Raw genomic sequence first — 8,603 nt, forward strand, 5'->3', positions numbered from 1 at the left:
GCTTTAAAAATCATGGGTAAAATTCTGCCCCACTTATGCCTCTGGGAGACGTGCCAAGATATCACTCATCTAGTGCAGCTTTCACACCATAATGTAAGTATTATGGATGTTGAATTTTAAATAAAAACATCCTCTTTCTAAATGCTTTTTAGTCACTAAAATTAAACAAACTGAAAAAAATCAAAACAGCCAAGGCTAAAAAAACATCCTCTCGTAACACTTGAGATTTTTGGTCTTGATTCCTTCAGTGTTAAAATTTAAATATTTTTTTATTTCTCACAAGCAGACAGGCAAGACAGCACCTGAACACTGAACATTAAATCCCTGCTTTCCTCTCATTTCCTTTAAAAAATGCTTGTCAGACTGTCTTTACATGCATAAAAAAATTTTAAAAAGCAAATAATCCTATTATTTTTATGGGTCATGGTTAAGACTTCAATTAGTTGGCTTACTCAGTTAATTCAACTTTTAGCTAACACTTCATTTTTGAGCAAGAGATATTGACTCATTCACTGAAGTTCCTAACAAGCAGTTCTACTCTATTCTTTGGAGCAGAGGTTTTTGACTTTTTTTTTAGTTGACTTTTTTTTCTATTTTCAGGGGGGTTTAATATCTGCATATGCAAGTAGATTGTAAACACTGGTGATTTAGATATTATATATATGCAACCACCAAAAGATACTTTTCTATCAGATGGCTGGGCATTTCAAGAGTGTCAGGGCAGAGTAAATTCAAATTGTGACATTATGATGGGAATTCTTGTGAAGCACAAAGTGCTCAATAAATGACAAAGATATCTCTTGAGGAACAGCTGAAAGACATTTTATACTCAGGCATTTCTACAGCATTAAAAAAAAAAAAGTAGAATGAGACAAATTTATTGTTGTTATTTTTATTGATTAAACTTCATGTTAAATTTGAAGTAAGGGTATTCAGCAGCAGCATAGTCTCTGGAACCCCCTCTCTAAGCCAACTAACTCAAAGACAAACTCACAGTTGTACAGACAAAGTGTATTAATCAGCTATTAGCTGTGACACATACACAGTGATGCAGCATAAGAAAATTTGGGAGGGGGGAGGATTCTTTACGCTGGAAAGAAGATTACAATGTTGCATGACAGGACGTGTAAAATACTCTTCTATTAAATAAAATGAATAACAGGCAAGAGCTAGTTAAGGTAAAGCTGAAAGATGAGAAAATGGATTATAAATCTTTCTCCATCTGCTGCTTGCAAAGGCTTTAAGAATGCAGATACATGTCAGAACATAAAAAGATATTGTATTGTTGTGCTTGTGTTGAAAAAGAGTTGTTCAAGAAGGGAAGATAACAAAACACAGTATTAGCTGATTACCTATATACAGCTATATGAGATTGGATTTCAGAAGAGTTGGTCATCTCTTTATTAGGAGACTATACATAAGTCTCCTCACAACTCTTTTTTTTAAATTCTACAAGTATGTGCAACTTTGTCCCCCAGTGAGGCAATACCTCACTCAGAGTGCATCTATATGCTAATCGTACTGCAGCTATATTTGTGTTTCTTCCATGAGCTCAGCTAGAGGAGACCCACGCTGCAGCCTTGTGTCCTCTATAAAAATGCAGGTATGGACAACCTACCCTTGCCTGTGTTCCCACTGGTAGTAGTCTAAGAGCCTCACTAGCACACAGACAAATACAGCTGTGGCAAATCTGATTCCACCTGATCTTTCTTTTCAAGCAGGTGAGGGACATCTCTTACTTTGCCTCAAAAAGAGCAACTCCTGCTCTAGAAGTGTAATTCTGATCTCTCTCCAGGGGTTCTTGCTACTTTCTTTTATTGCTAGTATTCACAAGTGACTTTCCAGCAAGAACAGGGGTTCTTTGCAATCTGAAAGGTATGTATTATTACTTCAACATTGTGCTTCTTTACAGTGTTATTTACTGCCATGGGCTGTGCTCTAAATTTTGTTTTCCTGCTTGTGCAGAACCCCAGGGGAAAGGCAGGTACCTCTCTTGCTGTATGCTGTCCCTCACCTTGCCAGTGATGGCAGCCCTGAGCACTGGTGTCCTGTTCTGACAGGAAGGCAGAAGAATATGTATGCCTCTTTCAGAAGCTGAATGAGAACTTTTTCTGATATATCTGAAATGGTCATTCACAGTCACTGCTCCTAGAAGCGCTGTTTGATCTGGATAGGGCTCTTCTGAATTGGATTTGGCTCTGTGAATTATGCTTTTCTGACTGTCCAGTGGTTTAGTTCTTGTCTTCTAACACCTCACTCCGTCCTCTCTGAGCTTTGAGCCTGACTGATGAGGAGGATAGAAAGCTGTTCATTACAGACCATTTAGGTTCCCTGTATGGAAGAAAATCCAGAAAATGCAGACCAGTTGGTGGCCTTTGCAGCCTCAGTTTAGGTGGGCAGGCTGCAGACTTACCAAGCCTGAAGTTCTGACCCACAGAAGGCATTTCTGATGTTTCCTCCCATCTCCTTTCCTCTTCCTCACTCCCCAGAAGATGTTATTATTATTTTGGAGCACTAGTCTCCAGTATCTATAAACAATGCTTCCTGTACACTATCTCATCCATCAGACTGTAAGTGCCTTAATTTAAGGATGTGTCATTTGCAGACTTAGTTAAATGAGTAAAACACCTGAGTTTGGTTTAGACGAGCTGTATGATAGAGACAAAAGGTAACATTACCTACCAGTTCCGCTGCCTAGCCCAAACTGACTGTGTTTAATTGAACAGTGATAAATTCCCTGTACAGTAGACCCCCTGCTCTACCCTGTACAGCAGACCCTCTCTTCTTTCCCAAACATCCATGAGTCCTCCTTCAAACAAATTTATATTTATGGGGATTTTAGGTATTCACCATACAGAAAGATATAAATGGGGACAAACTGCAAGAGGAAAGACAAACTGATAGATGGTTAGACAGACTGAATCGGTTTGTAGAGTTGACAATTATATTCATTAACTCAATCAGCCTTCCGTTAATAGTGTGGGTTTGATTGCCGTCTTGCCTACAGGTAAATCTCCATCAAAATTACAACCATCAGTTAGTCCCCATTTTTATAAACTATATGTGCCTGGGAAGAAAAAAAAAAAAAAGGAAAAAAGGAAAAAATTGAGAAAAAAAAAAAGAAAAGAAAAAAAAATATGTTGCCATTTCCTTTCTTCCAGCAGCAAAAAGCTGTTCCAAAAGCAGCGGGAGGCGCGGAGCCACAGTGACCTCAGCCGGTGCCGGAGAGACCATGCAGCACCAGCATCCACAGCTCTGCCCGACCGTGTTTTCAGCTGCAGGAAGCTCAGTGTGTTCCTGCCGCCTTCAGCCATGGCACTGCTTCTGCTGCCCGTTATAATGTCATAAATCCAGGTGCTACAGCCCGTACTGGACTGAGACCTTTTCCATCTCCCCGTTCTCACCACCTCTGGAAAACAGGGTTCAGGATGACCACGTCTCTTTTGCCACTGGGTAAGGATGTGTGAGAGCAACTGGGCACATGTTAGCTGGCCCAGGTGAGAAGGGTTTATTCTGGATTAAAATTAATTTTAGGTTTGGTTTGTTTTGTTTTTTTCAGGCACTTGTAGGAGGCATTTTGAAGCAGTGTCCCCAACTTTTAGTAATATAAGCAGCATACATCTTACAGTGATGTCAGTCTCAAATTTAAGGGCTGTGGTGACTTGAAATAAAAGGAGTTTACTTCACAGAGGATTTTACTGTGAATTACTTATAACCATTGCTGTGCCATACAAAATTTTCTGTATCATATTCTTGAATTGTCAGTTCTCAAGTCATAATCCAGAGTAAGTACAGCTTCATGAAAAAACAATGCCGTGAAGAGCGTTTACATACATGTTCCAAGGTGAAAGATGATAATCTCTGTCAAAGAGCTCATTTTCATATTTCTGCCCACATTCTGTGCTAAATTAGCAAGCTGAGAACATTATATTTACAAATAACAGAATAGACATTTTCACCAGAAAGCAGCATCTTTTAGTTTCCCTTATTTTAAAATCCATCAGGTGTTAATAAAGCCACATAAATGTGGGCAATTGTTAGTTTCATGGCTAATAGGGACTCATTTTTTCCGCTAACAAGCAATAAATCCAAGATCTTTTATTTCTCGCAACAGCAAATAAATCCCATGTAACCCCAGAATCTATAGATCATATATCCAGCTAAAAAAAAATAATAATAATAAAATAAAAATAATTGTTCTGTTTGCATCTATTAAGTGACATAGATTTGCACTGAAAGAGTCCAACTTTGTGTGTTCAGGGGCAATGACTCTGCAGTCCCCGTAAAAGCTAAAACCAGTCTTTTGCTGGGCCAGGTTCACATGCTGTGAAACAGAAAGCCCGTTGTTGGGAGCTGGAGGAGGTCGCATCTCTGAGCTGTGCTGTAAGAGAAGGTCGCCGGGAGGGCTGGGGACAGAGGCCAGTTTGGGTTAACAAGCGGGATAAAGGGGCTGGGAATGGGGCGCAGCCAGTGTTCACAGTGTATGGGTTCAAGTCGGCTCCACGATGGAGCCTGAAGTTTCCAGAGAGACACAGCTTGAGTCTCGAGCTGCTTCTCATTGCAGGAAACTGTGTGAAGTGATGCAAAGTCCCTTATTCAGAGGAAATTCTCTTAAAATTTACACTGCTGTACAGAGACATGACTTTTTATTTTCTCTGATATGGTGTATCTGGGTCCTTTAGGTCAGACCAGTTGTGTTCAGAAGCTATAACGTGAAGTGCATTTATTTTACGCAACCATGAATAAGTAGTACACATTTCCTTTCTCCCCTTTGAAGTTAGCATGGAATCTATATACAACCTTGGCTTGTTGTTTTGTTTGTTGCTGTGTTGTTGTTTTGTTTTTGGTTTGTGGTTGTTGTGGAGTATTTTTGCGTGCATTATCTGGAGAACTGGAAAGAATCCAGAGGTTGCTCATGTGTCAGAAAAACATCATTTTCTTGTCAAATCCCACCACTGCTATCAGTAAAATAGACATTTTCATTCTAGCTGCAGCCTGGACTTAGTCTTCTTTTGTGTGCTCTAATGTGCTTCAGACCAGACAAGTTTTTGTTGTTGTTGTTTTTCGACAGGGTGGATGTTGGCTTATTGGTTATGAGAGCCTGTACAATCACTGCAGTGGAAATAAAAAGCCCTGACACTGAAGCAGTAGAAATAACAACGTTGGTTTCTTCCCACTAAGTGGAAATAACATGTTTTGTTCCACCAATTTGAGGTACAGAATACCTGACACGAGATGGTGTATAACATTTTTTATGTTTCTGGGAAAATATCTCAGCATCACCACACTATGCCAGAGCAAAACTGCACCAAAAATAGTCGGGTACGAGGTCACTGATAAAAGGCCAGACTCTCAGGGCTGAGGTAAATCAGAAAGGCATGAGGCTACAAGGATTTCTGTAAACTCATAATGCAGCCCAAAACAGTTATTTCACTGGCTAGCTGAAAGTCAGTTCTTGGGTATTCTGCACTGATATCTGCACGTCAAAGTATTTTAAAAGGATGTCTCTAACCTCCAATAAATAAATATATAATGAGTGATAGGCACGTACAATAACTGATCACATTTAACTGACAGGAAAAAAATGTGACCCTAGTTTAATAAATCATGCATCTTGCTGAACTCAATAGCATCATATATTTTTAAGGTAAGCCCTCATGGATTTTGAATAAAAAAGGAATCACTCAGAAAAAGGCATACTTTTTCTATTCATTCTCTTGCTATGTTAAAGTAACAAAAATCCAGCAAGCATCCAGATTCACCAGTTTCTTCCGTGGGCCCTTCTGCAACGCTACATGGTCACAGACAGACTGAGAATGAGCCAAACCTTTCTAGTAACCGCTTGTAACATCATTGTTAGTATACACTATGTCGTAAAGGATTTAAGCTATATCTGTAGTTAAAATGTAATCTGAGTTTTGGAGGGAACCTAGGTGTGTATTTCCACTACAGTTTCAAAATCCCTAGGTTACATTTAACAAAATGCAAGGAAGTAGAACTCTCTATTTAGTGGACAGTGAATCAGGACTGACCTACTCTGTGAGAGACTGAACAGGCAGAGAGTGTATTAATCAGCAGTGTTTCCGTGAGGAAATTTTAAAACACAATTATGAAAAAAAAAAAAAGGAAATATAAAAGCTTCTCTTTAACTAAGGTTTTTCCTTTCCTTTTTCTCCACAAGCATTTTTATAGTTTCATTTGGGACGATTCCTACAAAGTTTTTATGCAGGACCTTAACATTAACTTATTTAATTTTCCTTCACAATTTATTGTCTATTTATAATGAAAGCAAGTGTCGTTGGGCAAAACCAAACATCCACTGGGGTCAGCAATAGCCTTTATTCAGACCCTGAGACTTGGCCCGAGCTTTGCAAGGACAGATATGGCTGTAAAATGTGGGTGGAGCAGCGTTACTACTTGACTGCCTCTGTCTTGCCTGACACCAAATACGAGCAGGGCATTGGGCAGTGGAGCTGGGGGAGCATCTTTGAATCATCCTAAGTCATTGGACTGGACTGCTGTTAATAGCACGGTAACAGATAGTATATTTAAAATCAATAACCACCGCCTTTATGTAGCAACCTCCATTTGGCAGCTCACAACGCAGACATTTCGACTTTTCTGTGTTGGTTAAGCTGGAGTATAAGTAACTTACTTTCCACGGATTATCCACAGAACCTGTATTGAATAACAGAAGGTAAACTAGGCAAATGTGGTCTGGGAACCAGTACATTAGCCCAGCACAAGGAAGACTCATGCTCTTCTGATTTGTTTCCTGTGTATCCTTGAGAAAATCACCAAGTTGTGTCATGTATGACCAAACTGGACAAATAATCCTTCCTTGTGTCAGGAGAGGGTTTGGTGAAAGGATAAATATATCAAAGATGAGAAGAGCATTTAGCCTGTTTCACAGGAGTGATGTGAGAGTCTTCCTGTACAATTACATTTGTGAGCATTTTTTTTAACTTTGTATGTTCTGATCATTTCCCTTGAAATAAACTGCTTTGCAGTCATAATGTCATTTTATCTGATCTTCATAAAAATCTCATTATGATATTTGTTTGATATTTTCCCAGTGTTGATCTGAAGTAAAACAGAAAGACGCATAAGGGGAAGTTGAAGGTATACATGGATGCATTTCTTTCTGACTGCTACAGCTCCTGGATCAGCTTCTCAGCTGACAGAGGTACATAAATGCATTACAGTTAATGTAAATCTCCTGATTGACACAAGCTGAGAATCAAGTCTCATCTGCTAAAATGAGACACTTTTTCAAAGGACTACCACCTCTATAATGTTTTTCCTGGCCATTTGTTACAAGGTGCAATGAGAAAACAGAATGAGCTTTAACAGTGAAGTTCTGAGCTTTTCTGAATTTAAGTTTACTCTTACTGTAATATCATTTTTTATGTCACAACCAGACTGCAGATTGAAAGGCTGACTGTGTCGAGGGAATTTGGTGTTTTACATTTAGAAGGAACATTTAATGAATTATGCTGCCCCCAGATAACCCCTATTTCATTTGTATATAATGCTCAGGGCTAAAGATTGTCTTCCTGATCCTTCTCAGATGTTCAACAGTACAATTCAAGAGTAGTCACATTACTGCTCCTGTCCTTACTTCAGACTCAATCCTGCAAGCACTGAGTGCCTTAACTCCCACTGAGGACACAAAATGGTTTTAATACAACAATAATCTTAAATGTATCAAAGGCATAAAGTTCAGAGTAGAATCAAACGCTTAACTTATTTCTCTGTGTGGCTAGTGGGCAAAACATATGTAATCATGACCTTTTAGTAATTTAATATTTGATGCTTTTTGTATTAGTATCTAATATCTAGATTTAAAAAAAAAAAATGAAAACTACTCTGAAACATTAGATTGCCTGTAAATATTCTGCTCCCTTAATCCCTGGAGGTACTACTGACTCAGCTCCCACTAACAGGGCTTGTCAGTTTGCAATTCTGCATCTTCAAAAGAGGAGGTACAGACCTTTAAATTGATGTTGGAAATAAGGTAAGAGGAACACACCAAATAGTATAATATACTGGTAAATTAAATGCTACTGGTCTTATGAAGAAACTATTTTATTACTGAAGAGTCATGCAACGCAAAAAACCTGAACAACTAATCAGACATTAGGCTTTAGGGTGCAAGTCTGTCATCTGTCAGGGTCAACAAAAAGATTTTTTGCCACTCCCTTCTGTCAGGGCACTGGTATAATTGACTCTGGGCATTATGGAAAGTAGCACCTCTCCCTGTGGCACAAAGGAACTGTCAGTAGCCTCTGGAAACTGGGCTTTACCTCCAACACGCTTGTGCGTTTCACAAGGTGCATCACAATCGTGTGTCTGCTTTCACTTTGTTTGTTTTCAAAAACTTAAGTAATTTGCAGCCTATAAATGCATGTGCGTATTTGTATGTATGTGAGATATCTGACCAGCTGAGAAGTTTCTGGTTTTCATCTTTGAGGTTAAGTAGTTGAAAAGCAGCAATGGACCTGTAGGGACTTATCAGCTGAACTTTCAAGCCCTCCAAGGGATTCGACCCTCACCGTGGCTGTATAGTTTAGTTAGTACAGCCATTCTCCAGCTGCAGTTAT

At 39.1% G+C, this 8,603-nt stretch overlaps 1 long non-coding RNA gene across 1 annotated transcript; it reads left to right on the forward strand.

The window, feature by feature from the left end:
• The first annotated feature begins 1,462 nt into the window (after window positions 1-1,462).
• On the forward strand, window positions 1,463-4,987 carry LOC110366312 (uncharacterized). Its single transcript, XR_002426560.2, has 3 exons — window positions 1,463-1,875; window positions 3,162-3,453; window positions 3,560-4,987. It is a non-coding gene; the product is annotated as an uncharacterized LOC110366312 (long non-coding RNA).
• Window positions 4,988-8,603: the final 3,616 nt, after the last annotated feature.

The sequence above is a fragment of the Columba livia genome, chromosome 2, assembly GCF_036013475.1.
Source record: "Columba livia isolate bColLiv1 breed racing homer chromosome 2, bColLiv1.pat.W.v2, whole genome shotgun sequence".
In the NCBI taxonomy this organism is placed as follows: domain Eukaryota; kingdom Metazoa; phylum Chordata; class Aves; order Columbiformes; family Columbidae; genus Columba; species Columba livia.